Source organism: Felis catus, chromosome X (genome assembly GCF_018350175.1).
Source record: "Felis catus isolate Fca126 chromosome X, F.catus_Fca126_mat1.0, whole genome shotgun sequence".
NCBI lineage: Eukaryota > Metazoa > Chordata > Mammalia > Carnivora > Felidae > Felis > Felis catus.
In genome coordinates this window covers 119,979,894-119,999,578 of record NC_058386.1, presented here as the reverse complement: position 1 = coordinate 119,999,578, position 19,685 = coordinate 119,979,894, and positions in this window count along the sequence as shown.

Sequence of the window (19,685 nt, the reverse complement as noted above, 5' to 3'; positions counted from 1 at the left end):
TTTGTGGTTTGTCAAGAAATCACTTGATATATGCTGGACCTGGCTAAGGTGAACCTGCTCCAACTTTGTCTCGTTATTGCTCTGGATGCCAAGAGGTGAACCTCAATGTACCTTTCCCATGGTACTTGCAGATGCGAGAGTTGTAGAAATACGCACGAAGCCTAAGTTTGGAACTGGCACGTCATCAGTTCCCCTTTATTCTGTTTACCAAGGAAAGTCATATGGCCAAGGTCAGTGTCAAGGAATGGGCGAGGAGACTCACTCAGTATGAAAGGACGTTGTAAAGTTTCATACATGGCAGAGGGCATGGACACAGCAGGGGGTAAAGTATTGGGGATGTGAGACGTCTCTCTTTATTGTATTAGGAAATAGATTTATTCACTTGGGAAAACTAGCTTTCTTAGGTTTGTGCAATACATTATATTCAGAGTAATTAAAACTATGTTTTAGTAAAGAAAATTATCTTTACCATTTGCAAGTTTAAATATCACTACTACTGCATTTATAATTTTAAACATCTATGTGCTAAGTAGGCCATCCATTATTTCAATTAACACAATAACCTTTTGAAGCATTTACTGCTACTCCATTGAAGAAAAAAGAGACATGGGTGCAAAAAGGTTCTATAATTTCGCCACAAATAGTACATCTGTCAAGCGGCTGATGCAGCATTCTAAATAATGTCTGGCCACAACAGGATGAACAGCCATTAAACCAGTGTCTCCTAATTTACTCTCCTTTGGTAAATATTAGACTTATATTTTCTTAAACCCCATGTTGGACTAAATATATAAAAGAAAATAGATATCTTTGTTTCCTATTTGAACCTCATTGCTGACTCTATCCTCACTGCATATGTTACCGGTATTTTCATGCTGAGAATGACATTATTTGTTGAGGAAAGAATTACAAACCACTGCAAAGCCATTGAGCACTTCTCATGTGTCCCTGTGGTCTCATTCTTACTTAGATGTGTGTAGGGAACATAGAAGCATAGTTGTCCCTACCTCCATTATTTCAGGTACATGTGGGAAAATTATGGGCTCTGTGCATGTGAATCCCACATGCAATTTTGAAAAATTGCTCCCTTGTCCATATTCTACCAGAACTAAAATGAGATGCCCAAGGTACATGTGCATAGTGTTTAACATCTGGTCATTTTCTTGTGCTGTCTTCTGTTTCAATAAAATCCTTGGAATATTTCCAGTTGCAGTCACAGCAATTCCCAGAATCCTTGTAAAAATTTACTTATAAGAATATGATGTAAAGATTAAACTGGAAAGTGATATGTAAGCAAAACATTATCACAGTAGCGGCTGGCAGGAAGCATTTGTGGCATCTCAGACTAGCCCATTGTTCTCATCACCGCATAGCCATTTATTTAATTTCTCTTTTCCTGTGAGGAGGAAGCGTTGTACTCTAGTCCAGGCATTGGTGCTTATACTGTGCACGTCACTATTCTAGGCATTGGGACAACACACGAATGCGATCCTTGACCTTGAGGAACTCAAAAGAGGAGAGAGTCATTTATGGAAGCTGTTCAAGGACAACTATCAATGGAGCTCTAATGGAGGTATAAAGAGTTATATGGAAGCATAAAGAAGGAAGATATGACAAAATGTCACAAGCTAGCTTTTGAGGTCTGCGTAGGATTTTGATATGATAGAGAAAATAAGCATGGGTGAAAGAACAGACAAAATGGATTACGTTATGTTATGCAGAAGTGTGGAGACAAAGTAAATTGTGTAGGCCAAGGAGTGTGGGTTAACGCAAGGGATATAGAGTGACTGAAGGGATGGAAGAGGAGAGGTGACGAAATAGGTAAGCTCAAGAATGGAGGGATTAAATCCCTTGCTAATGAATGTGAACTTTATCTTTTGCATCAATTGCCTCCACATACTTTATTAAGCAGCTTGACTGAGGTATAATTGATGTACCAAAAAATCTACGCATATTAAATGTGTGTAATTTGATGAGTCTGGACGTACACATACACCTGAGATACACTCACCACAGTCATGCCTTGTTTTCCTACTTGGTGATAAGAAGGCTTAACATATAATCTACCACCTTCAAAATCTTAAATGCAGTATTACCATATTGTTAACCATAGGTACTATGTTGCACTGCAGATCTCTAGAACTTATTCATCTTGCAACTTGGAGAGCTATTGTTCAATGAGTACAGTATTCTCCATGTATTCTTTTACTTTGCTTGCTTCCATTTAGCAGTTGAAACAATTGAGGACACACCCAATACCATTATATGTATGTTGATAACTTATATGCATGAATTACAAATGAAGTGTATATCTCATTAAATATATATGGAAATAAACTTTGAAAATGGAGAGATGTTAATCAAAGAGCACACCCTTCAGTAGTTAGATGAATGTGTTTCGGGGATCTAATGCCTAACATGGTGACTATATTTAATAATATTGTATAACATACTTGAAATTTACCAAGACAGTAAATCTTAAGTGTTGTCACCACATTAAAAGTAAGTGGTAACAATTTATTTATATGATGAATGTGTTAATTAGCTTGATTGTAGTAATCATTTCACTGTGTGTGTGTGTGTATTAAATCATCATTCTGAACACCTCAAATATCTAGTATTTTTTGTCATTTACATTTCAGTAAAGCTGAAAAACAAAGAAATGGACTTTATGAGCTGAAGAAAAATACACCATTCAGAAAATTATTAATAGACTAAACTGTTTTAATGAATTATTGATGTGATTAAATAGGCTTAATTATTACTACTTTCTTTTAAAGTTTTTATTTTAATTCTAGTTAGTTAACACTGTTATATTAGTTTCAGGTGTACAATATAGCAATTCAAGACCTGGTGATGAAAACGTTCCAAGCATTCATCTTTTGTTTTTTAATTTAATTTTTTTTTTTTAATTTATTTTTGGGACAGAGAGAGACAGAGCATGAACGGGGGAGGGGCAGAGAGAGAGGGAGACACAGAATCGGAAACAGGCTCCAGGCTCCGAGCCATCAGCCCAGAGCCTGACGCGGGGCTCGAACTCACGGACCGCGAGATCGTGACCTGGCTGAAGTCGGACGCTTAACCGACTGCGCCACCCAGGCGCCCCTTAATTTAATTTTTTTAAATTTCCATCCAAATTAGTTAGCATCTAGTGCAACAATGATTTCAGGAGTAGATTCCTTAATGCCCTTACCCATTTAGCCCATCCCCCCTCCCACAACCCCTCCAGTAACCCTCTGTTTGTTCTCCATATTTAAGAGTCTCTTATGTTTTGCCCCTTCCCTGTTTTTATATTATTTTTGTTTCCCTTCCCTTATGTTCATCTGTTTTGTCTCTTAAAGTCCTCATCTGAGTGAAGTCGTATGATATTTGTGTTTCTCTGACTAATTTCACTTAGCATAATCTCCTCCAGTTCCATCTACGTAGTTGCAAATGGCAAGATTTCATTCTTTTTTGATTGCCGAGTAATACTCCATTGTATAAATATATATACCACATCTTCTTTATCCAAGCATTCATCTTTGAAATGCTCTTTCAGTAGTACAAGTTCGTATCACAGGCCTTCACTTTTTAGTCATAGCTAAAATATTAATGTGTCCCCTTTACTTTGGAGGTTCAGATAAGCCTAAGGAAAAAGAAGCATCAGTTTGGCAGTTTGTTTTTAATTGTGCTTGAGTCATGACTGTTATCTATGATCTGCGGTTTATCTCCATCAATATCTTTAAGCTACTTGTCCACTTTGTGACAATTATTAGATAAAATAATTTGAAAATATAAATAACTGTGCATAAGTAAAACGCAATGTGTGACATTGTGCTCAAAGCAAACCAAAGGGTAAAGTTTGTGGAATTCCCACTTTTCCCTAAGGATACCTTGAACTTCCATAAAGAGACAAAATGAAGATGTCTGTATGTCAATGTAGACTAGCTTCAATGAATATATTAAATATAAATAGTGCTTCTTTTTTTCATAAGATTAATACATATATATTTTCTAATATTTTCTTGCATACAGCGTGTGTATCAACGGAGAACGTACCATTGGATACAACAGTGCCTAAAATCTCACACTTGGAAATGCTTGATGAAGGTAGGACAACAAAACGCACACTCCAAGATTTACCAAGGCAGTGATATCTTCCAGTTCTCTCATTTTCAAAGTCCCCTAACATGCTCCAGAGAAGGTGCTGCAGTATTATAGAAATGAAAGAAAAAATTGTGAATACCAATTTAAATCATAAGTCCAGTTTTTCCACATTGATTAGTAAATGGACTTGGTATCCCTTAAATTGGAAAATAATGTGTTAAAGAAGAAAGTTCTTTAAGCCAAGTAGGGTTAATTGACCCAGCTATAAGCAAAGAGTTAATACATTGAAAGTAGGAGAAAACACAAATGTGAAGCCAGTGACAGTAACTAGTAACTATGATATGAAAAATGGTTTTAGTCCCATGAATATCATGATTTCAGTTAACCCATATTTTTTAGACACGTCTTTCAGAGAAAGGTAAGTGACTGTGATTGTATGCGAATCAGAACGCGGAAATTGTGAGGAACCATTGTAGACCATACAGATTTTCAAAATGACAAGTTGAAATTTCGTGATGTGAAAAACAAGGCTCTGAAGAGTGAGAGATAAGCTTTTGGTGGTGTTTGACCAGGCAATGTAGTGATAATTGGATTCTGCCAATGGATAGAAAATAATTCCTTTTTCCTGCCCTCAAGGTGTTCACAGTTTAATGCGGCTTATGGATTTATACAGATTATTACAAATATTGCATGGTGAGTAGCACTCGCCTCTGGTGGGGAAGTACTTTCAGATCAGTCTTGACAGGAAATGATGCGGATCTTCAAAGATAATAGAAACTTACACAGCAGAAATGGAGGGAGCAGTGTCCTGGTTATAGAAAGGGGGTGCAATGAAAGACATGGTTGTGTTTAAACCATTGGAAGAACATGGCACGTTCAGCAAATGGTGATAAATCTGACTTGGTTGAACATTTGTGTATTTGTGTAAAAAGAGCATGGATAGATGCAACTAGCAAGATCGGGAATAGACTGTAGATAGCCTTTAAAATCAAACTAAGGAAGTAAGACTCTACAATTACTCTGCCGTATTTTACAGTATCCTAGGAACAGGTCTTGACTTGTAACAGGTACCTAGTGTACATTACGACCAATAGTGGTGCTTATCAAATGACAAACATTAGCATTAGGACTATGCTTAACGTCGTGTTTAGCCCTTGGGTCTGGATTCTGCTTCCTTTATTCATAAGCATTAACTAAATGGTCTGTGAGAATAAACAGATCTGGAAACACAGAAGTTCGGTTCCACCAGCCTCTTCGATCATTATTCTTAGATTCTGTCACCACTAGGATTTTCTGAATGGACATTCTCTTCTTTGCACTTCACTGAATCTCATCTGACCTTGATGCCTTCTATGGGGCAGAGTACAGCAAACAGGCATTGGCATCAGACAGACATTGGCATTAGTTTCCTTTCACTTCCTAGCAGGGGCAAAGGACTTAAATTTTGAGTCCTATGTTCCTTACCTGCAAAATTTATGTAATAATGCCTGCCTCCTAGCGGTGTTGTAGCTTTTCGCAGCTAAATGAATGTTAATTTTCAAGGCCATCGCTCAGTTTTATGGACAATGCACTGTGGCCTGCTTGGCTGCTGCCTCTCAGATGGTGCAGTCGTCCTGTGCCCTAGCTCGGTACTCATTCCACCTCTCTCAGCAAATCAACTCTGTACCGAAGTTCCGTATTATCTTTAGCAAGTATTGGGTTTTTTCCCAGCTCTCAACAGTTTCCCTTTGTTTGAAATCTTGTTGTCTTTCCAAGGAGGGAGCTACAGGTAAATCTACACAATGTGTGTAGATGTGTGTATGGGCACGACTGATCAGACCAAGTGTAAGTAGCGAGGCAAAAAGAGTCCTGTGAATTTTTCATTTAATCTAAAATTTACTCTCGAGTACATGGATCAGTGATGTCAAAATTTGGGCGTAGCCTATGATGTATTTTATGTCTAGTATCATCAAAAGCAGAAATGACATGCTTGTAGCTGCAATTATATATCTACTCTATTTTATATATATTATGTATTTTTTGTATTTTTATTTTATGTTTATAAGTGTATGTATATAATTAAAATATTTATAAAAATTTAATATTTATCTTTTCTTTAATATTTATAAATATATAAATATTTATATTTATTTTTTATAATTTATATACATATATATGAAGCAGGCATAGAGATATGAATCGAAAGAAGATTTGGGACTAACACTCCTCTAAAATAGCATTATTTTTCATACAAGTGCTCACTGCTCCTCCAACTGCAAACGTTGATTGCTTTGTGTACATCAAAGTCAATAATTATAATTGAATAGTCATAGACTTAGTTAGAAAACCTTCTTCTAGCCAGGGGCACTTACGACCTATTTTATTCTTGTTTTAATTAGTTGAATCATTTCCTTTGACTAGTAGGAGTAGTATTCTTTTAGGAGGAAATTCTAGTATAGCCACATTTCTGAGACTTCGTGTTCTCAAAATTTTTTTTCTTAATGTGACTGTTTTCACTTGGAATTCTGGCTTTAACAGTGTTATGGCAAGGCTAATAATATTGGAATCCACAATTTCTTTGCTTAAATGACACTTTAAGAGAGATACTGGCAATATTTTATCTCAAATATTTGGCTTCCAGCACAGAAGCACTTGGACCAAAAATGTGGTATTATGAAAAGGCTACTCCCTCAACGTCATCCTTCTCCTTTATCCCAACACACAAAAATGTTTAAAGCAAGACAAAGAATAATATTTTGAAGTATAGAATAAATGTTCAACTGTGTATTCACTGCTTGTTTTTGAAAAGAAACAGATAACATTATAATTATATCATCCCGGGCCTATAAGACTGCTGTTATAGATCCCACTTGATTTTTATGGTTTTTGATCTTTATCATCTGTCAACTTGATTCTGGCAATTTTGTACCCTACTGTGTGGACTTCAATTGCCCACAGATCTACAAAATTGCAATGTCATTAAGCAGCAAGTGAAGCCATTTCTTTGTGATGGCCAACAGAGGGGAGAGGAAAACTAAACACGAGCTACGGCATCTGCAGGGAGGAAGGGGCTGTATATTATACATATACAGGGAGACCCCCTTCCCACCCTTGATGAATTTAATTTGAAGATCACAACTCTTCTTCCTTTCGGGAACACAACAACACATTTCCAAGTATCTTATGGAACAACTTGACTCCTTTATATTTTATGTCAGTTTAAATTCTCAAAGACAAGTTCATTTTATCTTAATAAAATTTTAATACTTTCTAAAACAGATTTTTAGTGGGATAAATCATGAACAGTTGTTGCTTAATTTAAGTAACACCTTTCTTAATTGAAAATAGGAGATACAGGAGTATTTGTATTTGTTTCCTCAAGCAGTTAAATAGGGATGGAAGGAAGGAGTAAGGGAACAGGAATAAGAGTATGATAGAATCTGTTATTATATGATCAGCATGTTAGGAAATAACTATGGTGTGGAGAATGATGTCTAGGCATGTCACAGGACGTAAGTCACAAAAGTGGATGGGTTATGAAGTGTGGCCCAGATAGAGAACAGTGAGGAATCAGAATGTCATGGGGTGTCTTAATCTATTTGGGTTACTATAATAAAATACCACACACTGGGTAGCTATTGGTTTCTCACAGCTCTGGGAGACCAGAAGTCCAAGATCAGGGTGCCAGCATGGTCAGATGAGGGCCTTCTCGATCCTAGACTTCTCGTGTCTTCACGTGGCAGAGGGGCTAGGGATCTCTCTGAAGCCTCTTTTATAAGGTACTAATGCCATTCATGAGGGTTCCACCTTCATGACTTGAGCACCTCCCAAAAGTTCCACCTACTAATACCATCACCTTTTGGAGGTTAGAATTTCAACATAGGATTTTTAGGGGGAACATAGAAATTCAAACCATAGTATGGGGTCTATTGCAGAATAGCAAGTAAATCTACTTAGTTTGTGTTTAAGGCATAAAAAGAGAGCTGGTGGTCTAAAGGAGGAGTTACCCGGCAGCACCGGGTAACTTGATTAGAGAAAACACCGATTAGAGAATTGATTAGAGAAAACACCGATTATATATGATGTGTCTAACATGCTGCATGCCAGATCCAAAATCATAGACTCTTATGTGCAGGAAACTAGCTTATGGATGCTCATGGAATATTGGTATAGTCAGGGAATTTTTTAATGCTTATTTATTTTGAGAGAGGGAGAGAGGGAGAGAATGAATGAGCAGGGTAGGGGCAGAGAGAGAGGGAGAGAGAGAATCCCAAGCAGGCTCTGCACTGTCAGCACAGAGCCCAATAAGAAGCTCGATCCCATGAGATCATGACCCAAGCTGAAACCAAGGGTCAGATGCTTAACTGACTGAGCCACCCAGGCGCCCCAGGGTATTTTTTAATATTCCCATTGCAATTTTCCACTTATACAAGTTTCTAGGGGAGATCATGAATCAACACTGTGTTCTTCCTTAGATTTAAATATGCCTAAGCTCGATTAGAAGACTGGTGAGGCAAGCCCACAGGGTCTACTTGCAGGATAGACTGAATCACCTGCTGGAAAAGAGAACTCAATTTGAGTGAAGGGGATACCAGGCCCACAAGGTTTTACTTCTTTATTCCTTAGTCATCAAAGGGGCATAGTTCTCTGTTTCTCATTTTCTTGACCCAGTTTTACATGTTTTATATGGTCAACCAGCTACTGAGAGAGGAGAGCTTCAATTAAAAGCCAAAAATATGTGTCATTTAAATCTCTTAATGTGTTACAGTGCAAAGCGTAACTCAAGGTGGAGAGAAAAGGCTTTATTGATAAGGTGGCTGCAAACCATGAGACAGAGGAAGGAATAGGAATCAGTTTGGTCTCTGTTACCGTCATAGGCCAAATGATTAAAACATAGAAAGCAAAATAATGCTGATTTTTTTAAAATTTGAGTTAGATTTTTTTTAATGGAAGTATAGTTGACATACAGTATTAGTTTCAGGTGTTTGACATAGTGGTTTGACAATTATATACATTGCTCAGTGCTCACTGTGATAAGCGTAGCTACAACCTGTCACCATGCAAACTTACTGCAATATTACTGACTACACTCCCGTGCTGTACTTTACATGTCTGTGACTTATTTACTTCACAGCTAGAAATTTCACTAATTCCTTTCATCACTATTCCTTTCATCTATTTGCCCATCCCTCCACTTACCTCCCCTCTGGAAACCACCAGTTTGTTCTCTGTACTCAAGGGTCTGTTTGTGTTTCTTTGTTCATCTGTTGTGTTTTTCAGATTCTACATATGAGTGAAATCATATGGTATTTGTCTTTCTCTGACTTATTTCAATTAGTATAACACCTGCTAGGTCCTCCATATTGTTGCAAATGGCGAGGTCTCATTCTTTTTTAAGGCTGAGTAATATTCAGCCTTAAGGTGAGTATACATACACATACACACACACACACGCCACCTGTTCTTTATTCATTTATCAGTGGATGTTTGGGTTGCTTCCATATGTTGGGTATTATAAATAATGCTGTAATAAACATAGGGCTACATATTTATTTTTGAATCAATGTTTTTGTTTTCTTTACAAATACCTAAAAGTAGAATTGCTGATTATATGGTAGTTCTATTTTTAGAATTTTTTGTGGAACATCTATACTGTTTTTCATATTGGCTGTATTAATTTACATGTCCACCAACAGTGCACAAGAGTTCTTTCTCTCCACATCCTCACCAACACTTGTTATTTCTGGTCTTTTGATATTAGCCATTGTGACTGGTCTGAGATAATATTTCATTGTGGTTTTGACTCGCATTTCCCTGTTAATTAGTAGTGTTGAGTACCTTTTCATGTGTCTATTGGCTATTCGGCGACCTGTATGTCTTCTTTGGAAAGTTGCCTATTCGGGTCCTCTGCCCATTTTGTAATGGGATTTTTTTGTTATTGAGTTGTATGGGTTCTTTATATATTTGGGATATTAACCACTCATCAGATACATGTTTGAAAATATATTCTCCCATTCAGTAGATTGCCTTTCATTCTGTCGGTGGTTTCCTTTGCTGTGCAAAAACTTTTTAGTTTGATGCAGTCCCAATTGTTTATTTTTCCCCCTTGCTTGAAGAGACAGATCCAAAACAATTATTGCTAAGACTGATACCTAAGAGTTACTGCCTAAGTTTTCTTTTAGGAGTTTTGTGGTTATATGACTCATATTTAGATCTTTGATCCATTTGAGCTTACTTTTATATATGATATAAGAAAGTGGTCTAGTTTCATTCTTTTGCATGTAGCTATCAAGTTTTCCCAGCACCATTTATAGAAGAGACTGTATTTTACTTGTTGTATATTCTTGCCTCCTTTGTTGTGTATTGACTGCATGTCAGTTTATTTCTGGGCTCCATATTCTGTTCCCTTGATCTGTGTTTGTTCTTGTACCACCATACTGTTTTGATTATTATAGTTTTGTGGTATAGTTTGAAATCGAAGCCTGTGATACCTTAATTTTTTCTCTTTTTCAAGATTGCTTTGGCTGTTTGGGGTCTTTTGTGGTTCCATGTCGATTTTAGCATTATTCTAGTTCTGTGAAAAGTGCCATTGGTATTTAGATTGTACTGAATCTATACATTCATTTGGATAATGCAGACATTTTAGCAATATCAATTCTTTCATTTATTTGTGTCATCTTCAAGTTTTTCAATAGTTTTCAAAGTACAGGTCTTTCACCCCCTTGGTTAAATTTATTCCCAAGTATTTTATTATTTTGACAAAGTTGCAAATGGGATTTTTCTCAGTTTCTCTGATGGTTGTTAATTTATAGAAACACAACATATCTTTCTATATTAATTTTGTATCCTACAACTTTACTGAATTAATAGCTTTAATAGTTTTCTTGTGGAGTTTTTCTGTATATACTATAATAATATGTACTCTGTAGAAAGTATAACAGGTTTTTCTGTATATAGTATAATGTTATCTGCAAATGGAGAAGTTTTCCTTCCTTCCTTCCTTACCAGTTTGGATGCCTTTTGTTTTTTGTCTGGTTACTGTGGCTAGGACTTCCAGTACCATGTTAAATAAAAGTGGTGCAAATGGGCATCCTTGTCTTGTTGCTGATTGTAGAGGAAAAGCTCTGTTTTTCACCATGCATAGAGTGTTAGCTGTGGGTTTGTCATACATGGCCTTTATCATGTTGAGGTATGTTTCCTCTATGCACACTTTGTTGAGAGTTTTTATGTAAGTAGATGTGCAATTTTGTCAAATTCTTTTTCTGCATGTAATGAGATGTTCATATAATTCTTACCCTTCATTTTGTAAATGGGGTGTATGACATTGACTTGTGAATGCTGAACCATCCATGCATCCTTGGAATAAACCCCCCTTGATCATGGTGTGTGATCATTTTAATGTATTGAATTCAGTTTGCTAGTATTTCGGTGAGGATTTTTGCATGCATGTTTTCATCAGAGATATTGGTCTATAATTTTCTGGGTTGTTTTTTGTAGTATCTATTTGATTTTGGTATCAGGGTAAGGCTGGCCTTATAGAATGCATTTAAAAGTGTTCGTCTTCAATTTTTTTTAATACTTTGGTATAGTTCAGCCGTGAAGCTATCTGGTCCTGGAATTTTGTTTATTGGAAGAATTTTGATTACTGATAACATTTATTACTTTTAATTGGTCTGTTCAGATTTTTCAATTTCTTCCTGTTAGTCTTAAAAGACTGTACATTTTTAAAAATGGATCCATTTTTTTCTAAGTTGTTTCATTTGTTGGCAGATTTTTCATCGTAGTCTCACTATCCTTTGTGTTTCTGTAGTGTCGGTTGTAACTTCTGTTTTTTTCTGATTTTATATTTTGGGTCCTTTCTCCTTTTATTTGATGAGTCTAACTAAAGGTTTGTCCACTTTTTAAAAATCTTTTCTGAGAAGCAGCTCTTAGTTTCATCGATCATTTCTGTTTTTTAGTCTCTATTTCATTTATTTCCACTGTGATCTTTATAATTTCTTTGCTTCTATTAACTTTCAATTTATTATTTTTCTAGTTTCTTTTTAGATTTTCTATCTGATATTTTTCTTGTTTCTTGAGGTAGGCTTGTATCACTATAAATGTCCCTCTTAAAACCACTTTTGCTGCCTCCCATGGATTTTGGAATGTTTTATTTCCATTTTCATTTGTCTCCATGTATTTTATTTTCTCATTTTATTTCTCATTCAGCATGTTGTTTAGCCTCCATATGTTTGCGTGTTTTCCAGTTTTTTTTCTTCTAATGTAGTTGCATTTCCATTGTGGTCAGAAAAGATTCTTGATGTGGCTTCAGTCTTTTTGAAGTTGCTGAGATTTGTTTTGTGGCCTAACAAGTGCTCTATCATGGAGAACAGTCTGTGTGCACTTGAAAAGAATCTGCATTCTGCTGTTTTTGGATGGAATGTTCTCTATATATCTATTAAGTTCATCTGCTCTAATGTATCATTTAAGGCCACTATTTCCTTATTGATTTTCCATCTGGATGATCTATCCATTGATGTAATGGGGTGTTAAAGTCCCATACTATTATTTATTAGGGGACTAACATTATTAAAAGTATTACTATTAGCTTATACCTTTATGTCTGTTAATAATTGCTTTATATATTTAGGCGCTAGGTTGGATGAATAGGTGTTTCCAATTGTTATATCCTCTTGTCAGATTGATCCTTTTATCATTATGTCATGCCCTTCTTTGTCTTTTGTCACAGTCTTCATTTTAAAATCTGTTTTGTCTTACTATTGCTGCCCCGGTTTTCTTTTCATTTCCATTTGCATAGAATATCTTTTTCCATCCCTTCACTTTCAGTCTGTATGTGTCTTTAGGTCTGATGTGAGTCTCTTGTAGGCAGCATATAGATGGGTCTTGTTTTTTAATTAAGTTACCCTGTGTCTTTGGAGCATTTAGACCACTTATATTAAAAGTATTGATAGGCACATACTCATTGCCATTTTGTTGTTTTCTGGTTGTTTTTGTAGGTCTTCTCTATTCCTTTATTCTTCTCTTGCTCTCTTCCCTTGTGATTTGATCACTTTCTTTAGTGTTATGGTTGGATTCCTTTCTCTTTTTGTGTATCTAAGTTTGTGGTTACCATTAGGTCAAATGTAACACCTATGTATAGCAGTCTGTTCTAAGTTGATGGTCTCTTAAATTCAAACACATTCTAAAAGCACTGCATGTTTAGCCTAGCTTAAACACACATTTTGTTTTTTGACATGTTTCACATCTTTTTATTTTGTGTATCCCAAGATGATTATCATATAGTTGATTTTGCTACTTTTGTCTTTAATCTTCATAAGTGGTTGATGCACTACCTTTACTATATGTTCACTTTTACCAGTGAGATTTTTTTCCTTTACAATTTTCTTACTTCTAGTTACAGCCTTTTCTTTTCTGCTTGAAGAAGTCCCTGTAACCTTTTTTGTAAAGTCATTTTAATAGTGATGAACTCCTTTAACTTTTATTTGGGGAACTTTTGTTTTAATCTCTCCTTCAATTCTGAACGATATCTTGCTAGGTAGATATCCTGGTTGTAGGGTTTGTTTTTCCCCCTTTCAGTACTTTGCAGACTACAAGGGAATAGCCAGTATACAAAGTTTCAGCCGACAAATCAGCTAATAATCTTATGGGTGTTCCCTTCTAGAAAGCTAGTTGCTTCTTGCTGCATGTAAGATTCTCTCATTAGCTTTAATTTTTGACATTTAAATTATGTATTATGGTGTAGACCTCCTTGGGTTCATCTTGGGTTCATCTTGTTTTGACATTTAAATTATGTATTATGGTGTAGACTTCCTTGGGTTCATCTGGTTTAGGGCTGTGTCTGCTTCATGGACCTGGATATCTGTTTCTTTTTCCAGGTTAGGGAGGTTTTCAGCTATTATTTATTCAAATAAGTTCTCTGCCCCTTTATGTCTCTTCTCCTTCTGGGACCCCTATAATGCAAATGTTAGTATTCTTGATGTTGTCACTAAGGTCCATTATCATTTTTTAAAATGCTTATTTTACCGTTCACCTTGGGTGATTTCAATTACCCTGCCTCTAGATGAATGATTTTTTTAATCTATTGTTAGATTCTGTTTACTAATATCTTGAGGATTTTTCATCTGTGTTCATTAGAGATATCAGCCTGTAGTTCTCTTTTTTGGTAGTTTCTTTATCTGGTTTTGGTATCAGGGTAATGCTGGCCTAATAGAATGAATTTGGAAGCTTTTCTTCTTTTTCTATTTTTTAAAAATGGTTTGAGAAGAAGTATTAACTCATCTTTAAATGTTTGATAGCATTCCTCTGATTTAATTTCATTGCTGGTAATCAGTCTGTTCACATTTTCTATTTCTTCATCATTCAATTTTGGGAAGGTTATATGTTTCTAGGAATTTAATCATTTCTTGTAGGTTGTCCAATTTTTTGTCATATTATTTTTCATAAATTCTCATAATCCTTTGTATTTCTGTAGTATTGGTTGTTATTTCTCTTCTTTTCTGATTTTGAGTCTTTTGAGGAGGGGGATGAGTCTGCTTAAAGGCTTATCAATTTTGTTGATCTTTTTAAAGAATAAGCTCCTGGTTTGTATGACCTGTTCTAATGTATTTTCAGCTTCTATTTTCTTTATTTCTACTCAAATCTTTATTATTTCCTTCCTTCTGCTGGTCCTCTTTGTTGGTATGTTACTAGCTCCTTTAGCTATAAGGTTAGGTTATTTATTTGAGATTTTTCTTATTTCTTGAGGTAGGTCTTATATTTCTATAAACTTCCTTCTTAGAACAGCTTTTGCTGCAGCCCAAAGGTTTTGGAACATTGTATTTTCATTTTCATTTCTCTCCATGTACATTTTGATTTTTTTCTCTGATTTCCTGGCTGACTCATTTATTGTTTAGTAGGATGTTATCTAACCTCTGTGTATTTGTGTTCTTTCTGCATATTTCCATGCGGTTATTTTCTTGTTTCATAGCATTGTGTTCAGAAAAGACGCATGGTATGACTTCAACCTTTAATTTGTTGAGACTTGTATTGTGGCTTAATATGTGATCTATTCTGGAGAATTTTCCTTGTGCACTTGAAAAGAATGTATATACCACTGTTTTATGATGGAATATTCTGAATGTATCTGTTAGATCCATCTGGTACAGGGTGATAGTCAAAGCCACTGTTTCCTTGTTGATTTTCTGTTTGGATTATCTATCCATTGATGTAAATGGGGTGTTAAAATCCCCTACGATTGTATTACTACCAATTACTTCATTTATCTTTCTTATTAGCTTCTTTATGTATTTGGGTGCTTCCATATTGGGTGCATAAATTATTACTGTTGCCTTACTTTTTGTTGGATTGTTGCCTTTATGATTATGTAGTATCCTTCTTTGTCCCTTGTTACAGTTTTGTTTTAAAGTCTATTTTGTCAGATATAAGTATTGCTACTTTGAAATTTTTTCAGTTTCTTTTGCATAATAAATGCTTTTCCATTCCTTCAGTTTGAATCTGCATGTGTCTTTAGGTTTGAAGTAAGTCTCGTACACGCAGCAAAGACATGGGTCTTGCTTTTTTATCCATTCTGTCACTCTGTGTCCTTTGATATTTTAGTCCATTTACATTCAAAGTAATTATTTTTTTATGTAATTAAAAAATTTTTTAATGTTTTTTTTGAGACAGAGACAGAGAGAGAGACAGAGAAAGAGTGTGAGTGGGGGAGGGGCAGAGAGAGAGAGAGAATCCGAAGCAGGCCTCAGGCTCTAAGCTGCCAGCACAGAGCCTGACGTGGGGCTTGAACTCATGGACTGTGGGATCATGATCTGAGCCGAAGTTGGATGCTTAACTGATGGAACCACCCAGGTGCCCCTCAAAGTAATTATTGATAGGTATGTATTTATTACCATTTTGTTACTTGTTTTATGGCTGTTTTATAGTTCTTCTCCGTTCCTCCCTTGCTCTCTTCTCTCACCATTTGCTGGCTTTATTTAGTGATATACATACCTGGATTCCTTTCTGTTTATTTTTTATCTGTTACTAGTTTTTGATTTGTGGTTAACATTAGGTTTCTATATAACATCTACATATAGCGGTCTATATTAATCTGATGGTTGCTTAAGTTTGAACCCATTCTGAAAGCATATTTTACTCCTCTCCCCCATGTTTTAGGTATATGGTGTCATACTTTACAGTATTTTGTGAATCCCTCGGCTGATTTCTATAGATACTTATTTTTACTGCTTTTGTTCTTCCTAGCTTTCTTACTCCTAATTATGTTCTTTCCTTTCCACTCAGAGTCCCCTTAAACATTTCTTGTAAGGCAGGTGTAGTGGTCATGAATTCCTTTAACTTTTGTGTGTCCGGGAAATTCTTTATCTCTACTTCTATTCTGAATGATAATCTTGCTGGGTATTCTTGCTTGCATTTTTTTTCTTTCTGCATTTTCAATATACTGTGCTGCTCCCTTCTGGCCTGCAGACTTATGCTGAAATCTGCTGATATCCTTATGGGGTTTCCCTTGTATGTAACTGTTTTCTTTTTTCTAGCTGCTTTAAAAAAATATTTGTCATTACTTTTTGCCAATTTGAGTATGTGTCTTGGTGTAGACCTTCTTGGAATCATATTGTTAGTGGCTCTGTGCTTCCTGGACCTAGATGTCTCTATCCTTTCCCAGAGGACAGAAGTTTTGAGGTATAATTTTTCAAATACATTTTCTGCTGCCTTCTGTCTTTTTTCCTTCTGGGATTCCTATAATGTGAATGTTCTTAGGCTTGATAATGTTGCTTACTTAGTCTCATTTTTAGTGTTTTTTTTCTTTTTTCTCTTCAGTTTGGTTGCTTTCTATTACCCTGTCTTCCTGACTGCTGATCCATTTTTCTGCATCTTCTAATCTGCTCTTGATTCTCTCTAGTGTATTTTTTACTTCAGTTAGTGAATTCTTTTTCTTTTCCTTCTTTTTTTTAACATTTATTTATTTTTGAGAGACAGAAACAGAGCACAAGTGGGGGAGGGGCAGAGAGAGAGGAGACACAGAATCCAAAGCAGGCTCAAACCCACAAACCATGAGATCATGACCTGAGCTGAAGTCAGACGCTTACCTGAGCCACCCAGGTGCCTCCAGTTCACGAATTCTTTATCTTTGTTTTCTTTTTAATATTTTTATTACTTTGTTGAAGTTCTCAGTGGGTTCATCCGCTCTTTTCTCCACTCCAGTGAGTATCTTTATGATGATTTATTTGAATGCTGTCAGGAATATTGCGTATCACAGTTTCATTTAATTCTTTTGCTATGATTTTGTCTTGTCCTTTCATTTGGGACATATTCTTCTTATTTTGTCTAACTCTGTGTTTTTACATGGAGGTCAGTTATATTTCCTGGTCATGAAATTAGTAGTCTTGTGTAGAAGAGGTTCTGTGGTATCGTTTATTGCCATTCCCCCCGGTCACCAGCACCAGGCTCTCTAGGGGCATCTCCAGTGTGGGCTCTGTGCACCCCGCTGTGCCTTGTTTACCTTTGGTCCAACTGTCTGCAATTACTTTGTCTGCTGTGAGCACACTGGGCAGGGTTTGGTCCCTATGCTATTGAGAGGTCTCTCCAAGGCTACTGCAGGCTCATACGTGGGTGGGGGGCGGCAGTCATACTAAATGTCTGCACTTAGCCTCCCTGCACAGCCAACAGAGGCTCTGTTGCAGGAACTGTGGGTATGCTGGTGTGTGGGGTTATTTCCTCCTCTCTTCAGGGCAGGTATTGCTTTGGAGAGATCCTGTCCCTGCCTGGGCTGCTTGCGGGGTGTGGTGGGACAGGAGCTCCTTTGGAGAAATGCCTTCCCTGTCCAGGCACACTGGTTGGATGGGTCCACAGGGGAACGTGGAGCAGGGCATGTGGTGCTAGCAAGTTAGGTAGAGAGTGTTAGTGCTGGCTCCTGCAAGTGCCCAGCTATCTAGGCTGGGGAGGGGAAGAAAAATTGTGCCTGCCATGGCTCTTGTTTCTGGAGAAATCTGGAAATCTCTGCCCCCACCCAGTGCACATTTTGAGACCAGTAAATAAATCTTCCATGTATATCCCAGGTGTTTTTCAAACTGTTGCTTCTGTGTTGCATCTTTGGCCAAGTAACTTATTATGCTGGCTTTTAAGGATGGGGGATCAGTTTCCCATTGCTCTCTGACTCTCCCAGAGATAAGCCTCACTGGTTTTCAAGGCCAGATGTTACCAGGAATTGTCTTCCCAGTGTGAGTGCCCCATGCCTGTGGTACCACGTGTGGGGTCTGGTCCTCTTGCTTCTCCATGCTTGTGGTGTCCCTCCCATTTGTGGGTTTGGTTCCCAAACTAGTCCTTTTTGATGAGACTTTCTCTCTAAAATTAACTGTGAAAGATCTCTTTTGCCAGTCTTCAGATTGTTTTCGGAGTTAGTTGCATAGATGTAGCTCTTGGATCAGTATGTCTATGGAATGAGGTGAGCTCGGGATCCTTCTACTCTGCCATTTCCCCTGAACCTCAGATTGACAGTTTCTTTTAATATTTTGAATATGCCATTCCATTCTCTCATGGCCTGAAAAGTTTCTCTTGAGAGATCTACTCATAGTCTTAAGAGTGTCCCCTTAGATGTAACTTGTCTCTTTTCTCTTGCTGCTCTTAAAATTCTTTGTCTTTGACTTTTGACAATTATTATATGATATTGGGGTTTCATCTATTTTTGGGCCTCATGCATCTACATGTCCATTTCTTTCTCCAAGTTTGGGGAGTTTTCAGCCATTATTGCTTTAAATATACTTTCTGTTCCTCTTTTTTTCTTCTCCTTCTTGAATTCCCAAAATGCAAATATTGTTTCTTTTTGTGAGTCCCATAATTCTATAGATTTTATTCACTCCTTTTCATTCTTTTTGCTTCTCTGGCTCAGTAATTTCCAATGTCCTATCCACCAGTTCATGGATTGATTCTTCTGCATGATCCAGTCCACTTTTGAAACCCACTATTGAATTCTTCAGTATCGTTATTATATTTTTCAACTCTAAGATTTCCGGGGTGGTTTTTTTTTTGATGGTTTCTATTCCCTTGTCAAACTTCTCATTTTGTTCATGCATTGCTTTCCTAATTTCCTGTAGTTGTCTGTTTTCTTGTAGTTCACTCAGAATTATTCTGAATTTTTTGACAGTTCATAGATCTCCATTTCATTAGAGCCATTTGTTGAGCTTTATTAGTTTCCTTTGGTAGTATAGCATTTATCTCCATTTTTATGATCCTTGATTCCTCGTATTTGTATCTGAATATTTGAGTAATGAGGCTCCACTTCCAGACTTTACAGGTTTGCTTTTACAGGGACAGTTCCTCACCAGTCGGCTCAGTTTTCTGGGTATCTGCTAATGCGGGCGTAACTTGTTTTATTGTACTCCCCACATACTTACCAACTGAAGGTTTGTGGCAACCCTGTATTGAGCAAGTATATTGACAGTATTTTTTCCAGCAGCATTTCCTTACCTTGTATCTCTGGGTCACATTTTGCTGATTCTTATGAAAATGAAACAGTTTGAAATATTGTATTTGTGATGGTGATCAGTGACTACCACTCACTGATAGCTCAGATGGTTAGCATTTTCAGTAGTATTTTGAAAATAAGGCGTTACCTTGAGACGTGATACTAT